We start from the raw sequence: 13702 nt of genomic DNA, 5'->3' as shown, positions 1-13702 counted from the left end.
AGCCAGCAGAAAAGAGGAAGTCCCTCAACAAGATGGATTGAAGGCACCTAAACAACATCAAAGAGCCCGGCTGCCTAGGTTGGAAGTCCAGTTACACCACTTAGTGTGTGACACAGGAATACTTATTAAATCTCTCTGGGTCTCAATTTTCTAATTTGTAAAATAATTGATAACAGGACCAGAAAGCTGAAGACAGAAATATATTAGAAAGTTTTCACAGCAATAAAGTTAAAAGCTAATAAGGGTCTGTCTTAGTTTCTTAGTACTGCTGTAATGGAAAGATCATAGATTGGTTACATTAAAACAGGGAAACTCATTTCCTCAGTTCATGAAGCTATAAGTCTGAATTCTGGGTTCTGGCTCTAAGGGAAGTTTAACCTGTTTGCTCTTGGGGGGAAATTCTTCATTCAGTTTCTTTAAGACTCTTCCCACCATGCTATGGAGGTCTCTAAGTAGCTTCTCTCTTTCCCCATTTTTGTTGACTCTTCTGTGTCTAATCTGCCCTCTTTATATCTCAAACATGGTTGGGTTTAAAACGTACCCTAAACGGAATTGTTCTCATACCAACAGGTATTCAAGTTAGGATCCAAAAACATTTTTAAGGGACGCAATTCAACCCATAACTGAGGCAATAACATGTCGGATGAGGAAAGATGAGGGAACAGAATTCGTGAGCTATTTAAGGGGCTGAACAGCAGGGCTTGGTGGCCAGCTGCCTCTGGGGCTGAGATACCCGCAGGACCGGAGAGGTGAAATACGAAACAATGCATGTGTGGCTCCTAGGTTTTGACTAGGCATTGAGTAAATGTAGTAAACCAAGAAACCCACTGCCATCAGGCCAATGCTGACTCACAGCGAGCCTGCAGGATGGGGTTGAACAGCTGCTCTGAATGTCTGGGACTGTAATGCTTTACACCAGTAGAAAGCCCAGTTTTGCTCCCAGGGAGCAACTGGTGATTTGGACCTGTAATCACGAAGTTAGCAGCCCAGTGCATCACCACTCTGCTCCGAAATGTGGGCGAGGAAATGCACAAGTTGCTGTGTGTGATGAGATGTGTCCTCATGTGATAATGATTGTGTCTTTCATTTTAACAACCACAGGATGGTGACAGTCATCAGAGGAGGAAGCTGTGCCAAGTAACCACTACACTCCCTGGGGGGTTGATGGTTAGAGAACCTCATGTTTGAGGAAGTAGAGGGCCAGTGAGCAGGATGGAGACGCTAAACAAGGTGCGTTCGCACAGTAGCTCAAATAGGCTTGAACATGCGGGTGACTGTAAGGATCACGGAGGGCCAGGTAACATTTCCTTCTGCTGTATTTAAGGTGGCCCCGTGTGGAAGCAGACTCAAAGCAACTCACATGAGCAACTACGTAAAACAGTGGTTCTCAACCTGTGGGTCATGATGACCCCTTTGGGGATCGAATGACTCTTTCACGGGGGCCGCCCATTCCTAATTGTAGTAAAATGACAGTGATGCAGTAGCAACAAAAATAATGCTATGGTTGGGGGATCACCACCACATGAGGAACTGTCTAAAGCAGGAGTTCTCAAAGGAGGGGTCCTCAAACTTTTTAAACAGGGGGCCAGGCCAGTTCACTGTCCCTCAGACCTGTTGGAGGGCTGGACTATAGTTAAAAAAAATCTATGAACAAATTCCTATGCACACTGCACATATCTTATTTTGAAGTCAAAAAACAAATGGGGCAAAAACACCCGGCGGGCCGGGTAAATGTCCTTGGTGGGCCACATGTGGCCCGCGGGCTGTAGTTTGAGGATGCCTGGTCTAAGGGATCGCGGTATGAGGAAGGTTGAGAACCACTGATGTAAAAGAGAAGCCAAGAGACAAAGCAATTCACTGGAGAGCACACACTGCGAGGCAGGGATCTAAACCCAAGAGGATTGGACTCCCCGTGTTAGCCTGCTCCTAGTATTAAACACTGCTTCCAACCACTCCGACTAAGACACATTCCAGGCATTATCATCTGGATAATCTTCCTGCAGGAGATCGTTCAGGTGCTTCTACCTAAGTTTTTTGTTTGTTTGTCTGTTTTCATTTGGAACCAGCTTTGTGTCCTCTAGAATTTGTAAGAGCCCGTGCAAAGGCATTTTTCCAAATGATGCACTTGTCACAGCTGTCCCACCAACCTGTGTGCGCGTCATGTTTGCACAGTGTGGTTCCTGTGTCTCAGCACAGTGTTGAAAGCCACTACCTGAACAACAGATATGTAGCTAGAGATTAGGAGCACACGGTAATACCATGCTCTCGGAGAAGTGTCTGTGTGGTCGAGGCAGAATAGCCTGCTTTAGCTCTTGAGCATTATTTGCTTTACTGAGAGCTATGTGAAATTGTGGGATGGGGTGTTAGAAAGCTGTGAATAATGTTCAATATTAATATTATAGGTTACCTGGGAGAAGGAGGTTTCATGCTATAAAACGATACTGCCAAAACCCAGGGAAATGCTTTAAGTCCAAACGACGCTAAATATTGATTTGACTCAATTGTGCAATTCAGACCATTCCTATTTCCCCGGAGAAGAGTCATTCCCAAGGAAAATTGCGAAAATGGGGTGTAAAAATGAGAGGGAAGGAAAAAGTAATATTGCTGATTTACATAGAACAGAGTTCATTTTCATCTTTGGGGAAATTTATTTCCAGCACCACCACCCCTCCCCCCCCCCCCCCGCCCCTCCAAAGCTGAAACTAATGGTTCTCCCAGTGAAACTGTCCCAGCTGGATCACACTAAAAAGCTTTCAGGGGGGAAGCAGTAAGTACATTCAGCTGTTCAGATGCGTTTGGATATAATCCTAAAGCGGAGCCTGGGTAATCACCGAACCATCAGCAACTAAAAGGATTCAGACTATTAGATGCGGACAACAGAGAAATAATGGATGTTAAAGAGGTCAAAGAAAAATTTATTGCATTCACCCACCACATAACTTGAAAGTGGACAGCGAGAGAATAGAGACTCCATTTTATAACCACCGAACTATTAAAACACAGACACACACATACACACCCATAAATACCAGCCTTATTACATATGTGGTTAAATAGTCACTTTCCTCTTCCCTGACTTGAAAAAACAAGGACCGGGTCCTTTGACTAATGCTCGGGTTAAAGAGAAAAGACAGCTTCCTTCTCTGCCAAGATTTGATCTGGGGGGTTTGATATTCGGGCATCCCCGTTTCCAGAGCTGGGAGGCAGCACACCTGTGATCTTATGAAATGTTTGGATAAAATCCAGTCTGCTTCTCCAGCTATGCTTTTAATACTTGCTGGAACATCATGCTTTAGTAGGTCAGTGCTCTTTCCAAAGTGGCCACAAAGTCTACCCACAACAAGAGTACCCCCATTGATTTTGTTATATGTTTGTTTGTTTTTGTCTCCCGTCTACTTAATTTTTTTCTTATTATTTTTAATTATATGACAGTTTTACTGGCATATAATCCATGTGTCCTGCAGTTTAATAGTTCAACTACATGAGAAAGAATTGTGCAACCATTGCCACAGCACTTTTAAAACACTTTCTTTATTCTGGTGCCCCTAGGTATAAGCTACCCCTATGTCCCTAAACCTCCCTACCACGTCCCCAAGAAACCGCTCATCCGTTACCATCTCTATAGATTTACCTGGGAGGGCAAACATTAAAACACAGGCAAACAGAAACTAACAATAACAACAAAGAAAAAGAGATAAAAACTTAATTTTAAAAGTATTAAAAATTAGGACAATTTTAAATGCATCCTAAGGGAAGTCAAAGGATTTGCATCTCACCGTATCTGCAATAGTCTACTTCCCAGTGCTCTCTGCAAGTTAGCAAGGCTGCGACATCCCTGGGTCCTGTTCCAAGGGGACTCCCCACTAGCTTCATCCACTTTAACGTCCCCATTAACAACAACAGCAACAACAACAAGTGAAACAGCTTGATAATGGGTCAAAAGGGAGATCAGCTGGTAATACATTTTGACCTAACTCCATGTGCCGTGCTCAACTTTACAATATGCTCTGTCTCCTAACAGGGCCATGCCCCGTCTTCAATTAGGATCAGAGGGGACTCACCTGAGGCCTAATCCACGTGTGGACCCTGCAAATCGAATTTGAGCTTGCACTGTCGTCTATAGCCTTCTGCAAACCAAGTGTGCACAATTGAAGCGCTGATGCCGCTCTCTCTTTAGATTTGGATTGTTATTTACAATCGTTGGATCACACAGACTGGCATATTTCTCCTGTGTTGACTTAGTTGACACCTTACTTAGATGGCTGCTTGTTTGAAAAATAATCCTGGAAGACCCCAGATGCTATTCTTTCTGGCAGCTGGGCACCATCCATTTTCTTGACCGTACTTCCTGCATTCCTTACTGACATGGCCAGGAAGCCTAGACCTGGAAACAGGACCTCTTAAGATGAGACAGGGAATCTTTCTAAACAATGAAAATTATTATTTCATGAGTGAATATGATGAGATGTGATCATTTGACTGGAATACTCATATATTTATGATATAGGCCAAGAGTCAGCAAATTATATAGCCCAGGGCCAAATTTGGCTGGTACTGATTTTTTTAGATAAAATGTTATTGGAACACAGATACACCCCTGCATTTTGACTGTGGGTGTTGTTGACTGGCAGCAACAAATCTGAGTGGCTGGACAAAGACCATAAGCCCTACCCTGCAAGGCCTAAAACACTTCACCAAATAGCCCTTTGAAGAAAATATCTGCTGACATACGGTGGATGAACATTTTTAACCATTATTTTCGATAAGAAATACCCAGTTAGTTTTATAAAAAATCAACTTCTCCAAGCTCATTCCCAGAGATTCTGAGTCAATTGACATAGGGGAACTTGGAGGTGTGGGCATCTTTTAAATAGTTGCTCAAGATATTATGACATTCAAACAGGTTTGACAGTCCCTGCTGCAGAGAAATTGCATGTACTCTGGAACCAGGTTGAAAAGAACTTGCTTTTCTTGTAAAACAGATAGACGAATGATGACCATGTTGATTAAGGTGGCATAAAGATTGGAAACAGTATATGTCAATCACCAAAGACAGTACATCTGAATAAGTGGTACTGAAGGTGGTGATGGTGACAATGGTAATTATCATAACAACAATCATAATGGAAGGAAATTTCCATAACTTTAACAGCACAAATTAAATATGCCTTCAATTAGAATCAGCTGTGTGCTATGATGGCATAGTGGTTATGAGTTGGGCTGCTAACTCTAAGGTCAACAGTTCAAAACCACCCGTAGCTCCGCAGGAGACACACAGGGCTTTCCACTCTGGTAACCAGTTCCAGTGTCAGACACTCACAGGGGTAGTTCTACCCAGTCCTACAAGGTTGCCATGAGTCAGCATCGACTCAGTAGCAGTGAGTTTGGTTTTTGGTTTGGTGTGCTCTCAAGAAGGGAACAGAAATAAATAAGACATGATGCCCAATCGGATGGAGCTCACAGTTTGATAAGCTGAATGGCATGCAAAAGCAACAGAAAAGAAACATGGCGAGGAGATGTAAGAGCCTGGTAGGACTTGATCAAGGACAATGTAACTGAGAGGTATTACTGAAACCCAAATGAAGGTTGAGCATGCTAGTTGGACAAAAGAAAAGGAAATAGAGGAAAGAACTAAATACATTTACATATGATGATGGGGAAATAAATCTACGTGCATATATTTATAGGTTCAGTATTAAGGTAGCAGATGTAATTGGGCCTCCACTCAAGTACTCCCTCAATTCAAGAACACTTTGTTCTATTAAACCGGCATTCCATGACATTCATCTCCCAAACACGATCACTGAAGACAAATGTGTGCATAAGCAAATGTGGTGAAGAAAGCTGATGGTGCCCGGTTATCAAAAGATAGAGCGTCTAGGGGCTTAAAGGCTTGAAGATAAAGAAGTGGCCATCTAGCTGAGAAGCAACAAAGACCACATGGAAGAAGCACACTAGCCTGTGTGAGCACAAGGTGTCGATAGGATCAGGTATCAGGCATCAAAGAGCAAAAAGTCATATCATTGTAAATGAGGGGGAGTGTGGAGTGGGGACCCAAAGCCCAACTAACTGTAGGCAACTGGACATCCCCTTACCGAAGAGTCACGGGGAGAAGACGAGCCAGTCAGGGTGCAGTATAACAACGATGAAACACACAACTTTCCTCTAGTTCTTTAATGCTTCCTCCCTCCTCCCCCCCACTCCCACTATCATGATCCTAATTGTACCTTATAAAACTGGCTAGACCAGAGCATGTACACTGATACAGACAGGAACTGGAAACACAGGGACTCCAGGACAGATGATCCCTTCAGGACCAGTGGTGAGGGTGGCCATACTGTGAGGGTGGAGGGAAGGTGGGGTAGAAAGGGGAAACTGATCACAAGGCTCTACATATAACCCCCTCCCTGGGGGACCGACAACAGAAAAGTGGGTGAAGGGAAATGTCAGACAGTGTCAGACATGACAAAATAATAATCATTTATAAATTATCAAGGGTTTGTAAGAGGGTAGCGGGAAAGGGGGGAAAAATGAGGAGCTGATACCAGGGGCTCAAATAGAAAGCAAATGTTTTGAGAATGATGATGGTAACAAATGTGCAAATGTGCTTGGCACACTGGATGTATGTATGGATTGTGATGAGTTGTATGAGCCCCCCAATAAAATGACTTATAAAATAAATACAAGAAACATGGAACCCACATCCAGCAAAAGTCACAATATAGGATAAAATATTCACTAATAAATATATAAATGTGGGTTCAGCTTCACTAATAATCCGAGAACTGAAAATTTAAACTAAAATGAGATAGGTCTTTGCTCCAACTAAATCTTCAAGAGTAAAAATATTGGATGTATTCTGCTTTCATTAAATTGTAATTTTTATCAGCTTTGTGAAGTGTAAACGGCACGTTTAAAATCCGTGCTTCTGATTCACAGCGACTCTCGTGCAAGAGAACCAAACGCTGCCTGGTCCTGCATCGTTCCCACTACTGTTTCAACCTTTGAGTCCATCCCTATCTGCCCCTGTGTCAACCCTTCTCATTGAGGGGGCTTTTCACTGACCCTCTTTTTTGCCAAGCAGGATGGCCTTTCGGAAGGTCACACTCCTCCTGAAAATATGTCCGAAATCCATGAGATGAAGCCTCGCCATCCTCACTTTAAAGCGCCTTCTGGCTGCACTCCTTCCAGGACAGGTTTGTTTGTTCTTCTGCCAGGCAAACAACAATACTCTCATTATTTTTTAACGACATGGTCATTCAAATGACTCAGTTTTCCCCTGTTTGCCAGGATCCAGCTTTCACATGCATATGAAGCAATCAAATAGCAGGGCTTGGGTCAGATGCACGTCAGTCCTCCAGGGACACTTTTCTCTTGAACACTTCAAATAGGTCTTTTGCAGCAGATTTATCCAATGAGATTCAAGGGTTGATTTCTTGACTGTCTCCTTGGGCAATGATTGTAGATCCAAATACAGTGAAATTCTTGACAGTGCCCATCCCTTCATTTATCATGATGTTGTCCATTTGCCCATCTATGAAAATTTGGGTTTTCATTCCACTGCAATTCATACGGGAGGCCATAGTCCTTGATCTTCACCAGTAAGGGCCTCAAGCCCTCTTCACTTGCAGCAAGCAGGACTGTGATCTGCGTCTTGCAGATTTTAATAAGCCGTCCTCCGTTCATGGGGCAGCATTCTTTTCAATATTGCCCAGCTTCTCTCATGGTCTGTCCAGCATGCAGATGGGGTACATAGGGTCAAAGGAGGAAAGGACACAACTCCAACACAGTCCTTTCTTCATTTCCAACCATGCAAAATCCCATCGTCCTATCTATCAGACTTCCTCTTGATCAAGTTTTGAAAATCTCCAATTGCTCCCCAGGAAAGAGAAAAAACGACCTGCTTCCGTCACCTCGGAAACCCTACCTGGGGTCTGAGTAGGAATTGACTCAACGGCAGTGGCTCAGTTAATAATGGAATGTTCACATGCGCAGCTGTCACATCATGGAGCTTAGAGATCACCGTATCACCTGTGAGAGATCACCACTGGTGATCTGAGTCTAGAAAATCAGCCATCGAAAGTCCTCTGAGACACAGGTCTACTTGGACACACATGGGGCCACCATGAGTCAGAGTAGGCTCAGCAGCAACTGGCTACTTGTATTCCCTTTCAAAAATCTATTCTGGAGAAATACATTACCACTGCACCAAAAAAACAAACATTCTGCAATCAATTTTTATTTTCAACTCATAACAACTCCCTCTATAGGATAGACTGGGACTTAGCTATAGAGTTTCTGAGGCTCTGATTCTTTATGGAAACAAAATGTTTTACCATTCTCTTGGAGGATGGATGGTAAGTTCAAACCTCGGTCCTTTCAGTAAAGCATAGCAGCCCCATGCTTAGAACAACCAGGGCCCCTGATATATGCTGTGAATTTAGGGAGCTATAAAATAACATTACTGTGGCATTGTTGGAACAATGGAAACTAAATATGTGTGGATGGAAATGACTAGGTAAGTTATCATGTCTCCATTCTATTGAATTTAATGCAGAAGCTTTTGAAAATGAGACCTACACTAGGTGTAAAATGGACAGTCATTCAAGCCATTTTACCCATAAAATGCAAATAACTGAAAGTGTAAGGACACGTGTACAAAAAAGCACACATGCATACTCAAAACAAAATTAACATTTTTATGTCTGTATGTAAATTACCAGACAGTATTACTTCTAGAAATGAAAGGTGTATTTAGAGTAGAATAACAAAAGCCTTTGATTTTTTTTTTTATTTTAACAATTTATTGGGGCTGATACAATTCTTTTCACAGTTCATACATATACATACATCAATTGTATAAAGCACATCTGTACAGTCTTTGCCCTAATCATTTTTTTCTCTTTTCTTCTTTTACATTTTATTAGGGACTCAAACAACTCTTAACACAATCCATACATATACATACATCAATTGTATAAAGCACATCCATACATTCCCTGCCTCAATCATTCTCAAGGCATTTGCTCTCCACTTAAGCCCCTTGCATCAGGTCCTCTTTTTTTTCCCCCCCTCCCTCCCCATTCCCCCCTCCCTCATATGCCCTTGGTAATTTATACATCGTTATTTTGTCATATCTTGCCCTATCTGGAGTCTCCCTTCCCCCCTTCTCTGCTGTCCCTCTCCCAGGGAAGAGGTCACATGTGGATCCTTGTAATCAGTTCCCCCTTTCCAACCCACTCACCCTCCACTCTCCCAGCATCGTCCCTCACACCCTTGGTCCTGAAGGCATCATCCACCCTGGATTCCCTGTACCTCCAACCCTCATATGTACCAGTGTACAGCCTCTGTCCTATCCAGCCCTGCAAGGTAGAATTCGGATCATGGTAGTTGGGGGGAGGAAGCATCCAGGATCTGGGGGAAAGCTGTGTTCTTCATCGATACTACCTCATACCCTAATTAACCCATCTCCTCTCCTAAACCCCTCTATGAGGGGATCTCCATTGGCCGACACTTGGGCCTTGGGTCTCCACTCTGCACTTCCCCCTTCATTTAATATGATATATATACATATATACACATACATATATACATATACACATATATACACATACATGCACACACATATCTTTTTTTTTTTTTTGCATGATGCCTTATACCTGGTCCCTTGGGCACCTCGTGATCGCACTGGCCAGTGTGCTTCTTCCATGTGGGCTTATTTGCTTCTGAGCTAGATGGCCGCTTGTTCACCTTCAAGCCTTTAAGACCCCAGACACTATCTCTTTTGATAGCCGGGCACCATCAGCTTTCTTCACCACATTTGCTTATGCACCCATTTGTCTTCAGCGATCCTATCATGGAGGTGTGCAGTCAATGATATGATTTTTTGTTCTTTGATGCCTGGTAACTGATCCCTTTGGGACCACTCGATCACACAGGCTGGTGTGTTCTTCCATGTGGACTTTGTTGCTTCTGACCTAGATGGCCGCTTGTTTATCTTCAAGCCTTTAAGACCCCGGTCACTATCTCTTTTGATAGCCGGGCACCATCAGCTTTCTTCACCACATTTACTTGTTCACCCACTTTGGCTCCAGCCGTTGTGTTGGGAGAGTGAGCATCATAGAGTTCCAATTTAATAAAAGAAGGTATTCATGCATTGAGGGAGTGTTTGAGTAGAGGCCCAAGGTCCTTCCGCCACCTTAATACTTGACCTATAAATATAGACACATAGATCTATTTCCCCATCCTCCTATATATATTTGCATGTACATGTCTTTGTCTAGACCTCCATGAATGTCCTTTGACTCCTAGCTCTTTCCTCCATCTCCCTTGACCTTCCTCCTGCCCTACTACCATGTTTCATCGCTACCTGGGCTAGAGTATACCTCTTCTCTAAGCAACCTTACCCTTGATCATTTCCCACCAGGCCTGCCACTCCCCCTTCTCTACCATTTGGGGTCCCATGTTTTTCCCTTGTCCCTGGGTTTGTTAACACCACTTCCTTACCCCCTCTACCCCCCCACCCCAAGTCCCCCCGGAACTGTCGGTCCCGTTGTTTTTCATCCAGATAGTTCATCCAGCCTGTCCTATTCAGACAGACCTATGGAGTCACTAACATGCACGAAAACTAGACAGAGGAAAACAAAGCAACAGTATACAACCAGACAACAAAACAACCAAAACAAACCACTGAAAAAGAACAGAACAAAACAGTTCACAAGAGAAAAGCTTGTAGTTAGTTCAGGGATCGTTTGCTGGCCCTTAGGAGCGAAAAGCCTTTGATTTTTATCTATCATGTTTGAATATTTAATAATGTGAACACACTTGTGTATTTATTCTGTACGTTTTTAAAAGAAGTAAAACAGGATAATCATTTAACAGGGTGAACATTGTGAGAAAAGAATTAAATTATTATGGTGATCCAAAAAAGGAAGTTAGGAGTCCTGCTGGGATGGAAGGCAGATGAAAAGGGTACCAGAGAAATAAGGTCGCACTGAGCTAGACCTTGAAAGATGAGCCATTGCAGAAGAGCATGATGCCATTCCAGATAGGCCATGCACCAGGATCAGAGGCTCAGAAGCATGAACAGGTCTGCTTTCATTCATTTAACAAATATTTATGGAGTAGGCCTTGAGATGTTGGTGCTGAGGACACATCAGGGGCAAACAGACAAAAATTCCTGCCCTTGTAGTATGTCTGTTCTAGTCTCTCTGGAAAGACAAGATACAAATAAGAAAGTCAACTATGTGATGTGCTATTGGGGAAAATATTAGAGGGAAAGAGGAGAGGAAGTGCCGGACTGCATATGAGTCCTCTAGGAAGGGATAATTATGAAGTATCATAACAGAGAACCGAGGAACGGCAGGAATAAGCCTTGGGAAGAATCGGGGGAAGAAGAGGACACAAGAAGGACAAGAAGACCCTGATGCTGGACTGTTCTTGATGGGTCTGAGGAAGAAAACCAGGAAGGAACGATGACTAAAGAAAAGTCAGCCAGGGTCAAGTGAAAGAGAGGAAGTTAAAGAGCAGGCTGAGGCATATCATATAGTGTTTTAACATTTAAAAGGACTTTAGATTTCTCTTGAAAGAGATGGGGATCATCAGAAGATGTTAAGCTGAGAAGTGCTCTGTCCTGTCATATTTTCTAAAAAAGATCACTCTGTTTGCCAGGCTAAGAAAAGATACTGGGAGGCAATCCTGGAAGCAGGGAGAACAGCCTGGAATCGAGTGCATTTCCAAGATATGTTGTGTGTCAAAGAGGCTAAGTATGTTGGAGGTGAGGCAGCAGGCTCAGTTCTGGAAAAATGAAAACTGAACAACCTTGAATTTTTCAGAAGCCACTTCTTTAGGCAACAAAAACACCCATTTTAAAAAAATTACTTTTGATAAGTCTGCCTCTAACATTTTCAGAATTTGGAAGAAGAGCTTATGAACATTCCTATCTATCCAAAGTTATCAATCAATTGAATAATCACTTAAATAAATGATGTACTATTCAATAAATGATGCACTATTCCCCTATCTTCATAATGGCATGGAAGACTGAATTCAAATTTAGAACTCTCTGACTTCTCAGATTTCCTTGCCAAAATAAGACAGCATAAGGAAAATGCTTTTTGGGTATGGCCCCCAGCTCTCTGCTCTCAACTTGTTTTCTTTTTTCTTCCTGCTTCCAGCTCCAACCCTGCAGGGTTTTGTTTTTTTTTTTTTTTACAGATGTGTAAATACACCACGTGAGGAGCCCTACTGACCTAGCAGATAACACATTGAGCTGCTGAGCTCAAGGTTCATGGTTCAGACCCAACTAGTCACTCTATAGGAGAAAGACCAGGTTCCTCCTCTCCTAAACATTTCTAGAGTCCCTCTGAATCAGAACCAACTCTTCAGCTATAAGGTTTTGTTGTTTTCGATGCACAACACATCTCATACCTTTAAAATTGGTCCAAAACAGCTCTACAAACTGCTACCACGTTGCCTATGCACTCAGGTCTTGGCACACAATCTCCTCTGGGGGCACAGATGCAGGGAGTGGTCACTTGGCTGGGCAAACAAAAGCTCAGCTACTGAAAGAGTGCTCAAGCAGGGAGAGTGAAGCCTCCGGTGCCTTTATCAATCTATGAAAATACATGCGGTCAAGAAGGACTCGTGTAGAGGCCTCTCTAAAGCAGTAGTTCTCAACCTGTGGGTGGCAACCCCTTTGGGTGTCGAACAACCCTTTCACAGGGGGTGCCCGATTCATAACAGTAGCAAAATTACAGTAATGAGGTAGCAACAGAAATAATTTTATGGTTGGGGGTGGGTGGGTCACCCAACATGAGGAACTGTATTGAAGGGTTGCGGCATTAGGAAGTCTGAGATCCACGGGTGTAGAAGATACTGTCTATTCATCCATATTCTTTGGCTTATTGGAATTCTTCTAGTGGTAGTATTTTCTCTGATCCATTCATTCAACTTTTCCTTCCTTTTCGTGGGCTTTCCCCAACATATTATTTGTAAGGCTTGCATTGTTCAGAATAGCTGCTGTGGTCTACAAGCAGAAATTACCAAAGAAGAGGCAGGGGTGAATCTACTATAATACATTGTTGTTGTTTGGTGCTGTTGAGTCAGTACCAACTCACAGTGACTTGATGTACCACAAAAAACACCACTTAGTCGTGGGTCATCCTCATACTTGTTTTCATGCTTGAGCCCATTGCTGCAGTCACGGTGTCAATCCATCTTGGGGAGGGTCTTCCTCGTTTTCACTGTGCCTCGACTTTACAAAGCATGGTGTCCTTTTCCAGGGACAGGTCTCTCCTGATCATGTGTCCAAAGTATGTGAGACAGGTGTTCATCGTCCTTGCTTCTATGGAACTTTCTGGATTTCAAGCCAGATGTGACAGTCCATTGAACGTTCAATATTCTTCACCAGCACCATAGTTCAAAAGCATCCATTTTTCTTCAGTTTTCCTTATTTAAGGTGCAGCTTTCACATCCATACGAAGTAACTCAAAATATGATGGCTTGGATGTACCTTGGTCCACAAAGGAACATCTTTGTTTTCAATATTCTAAAGAAATCTTGTGCAGCAGATTTGCCCAATGCAATGCACCATTTTATTTCTTGACTGATGCTTTTTCCATAAGCATTGATTTTGGATCCAAGAAAGACAAAATCCTTGCCAATGTCAATCTTTTCTTTGTTTATCATGAAATGACTAATT

At 42.8% G+C, this 13702-nt stretch overlaps 1 protein-coding gene across 1 annotated transcript in view; it reads right to left on the bottom strand.

Annotated features, from left to right (window-relative positions):
• The window catches only part of HS3ST4 (heparan sulfate-glucosamine 3-sulfotransferase 4), a 493682-nt gene that overhangs the window by 98245 nt on the left and 381735 nt on the right, over positions 1-13702 (bottom strand). The gene's annotated exons all lie outside the window — the stretch shown is intronic.

The sequence above is a fragment of the Tenrec ecaudatus genome, chromosome 12, assembly GCF_050624435.1.
Source record: "Tenrec ecaudatus isolate mTenEca1 chromosome 12, mTenEca1.hap1, whole genome shotgun sequence".
In the NCBI taxonomy this organism is placed as follows: Eukaryota; Metazoa; Chordata; class Mammalia; order Afrosoricida; family Tenrecidae; genus Tenrec; species Tenrec ecaudatus.
Note: the sequence above shows the minus strand (reverse complement) of the source record. Positions and strands in the feature narration are given on the sequence as shown.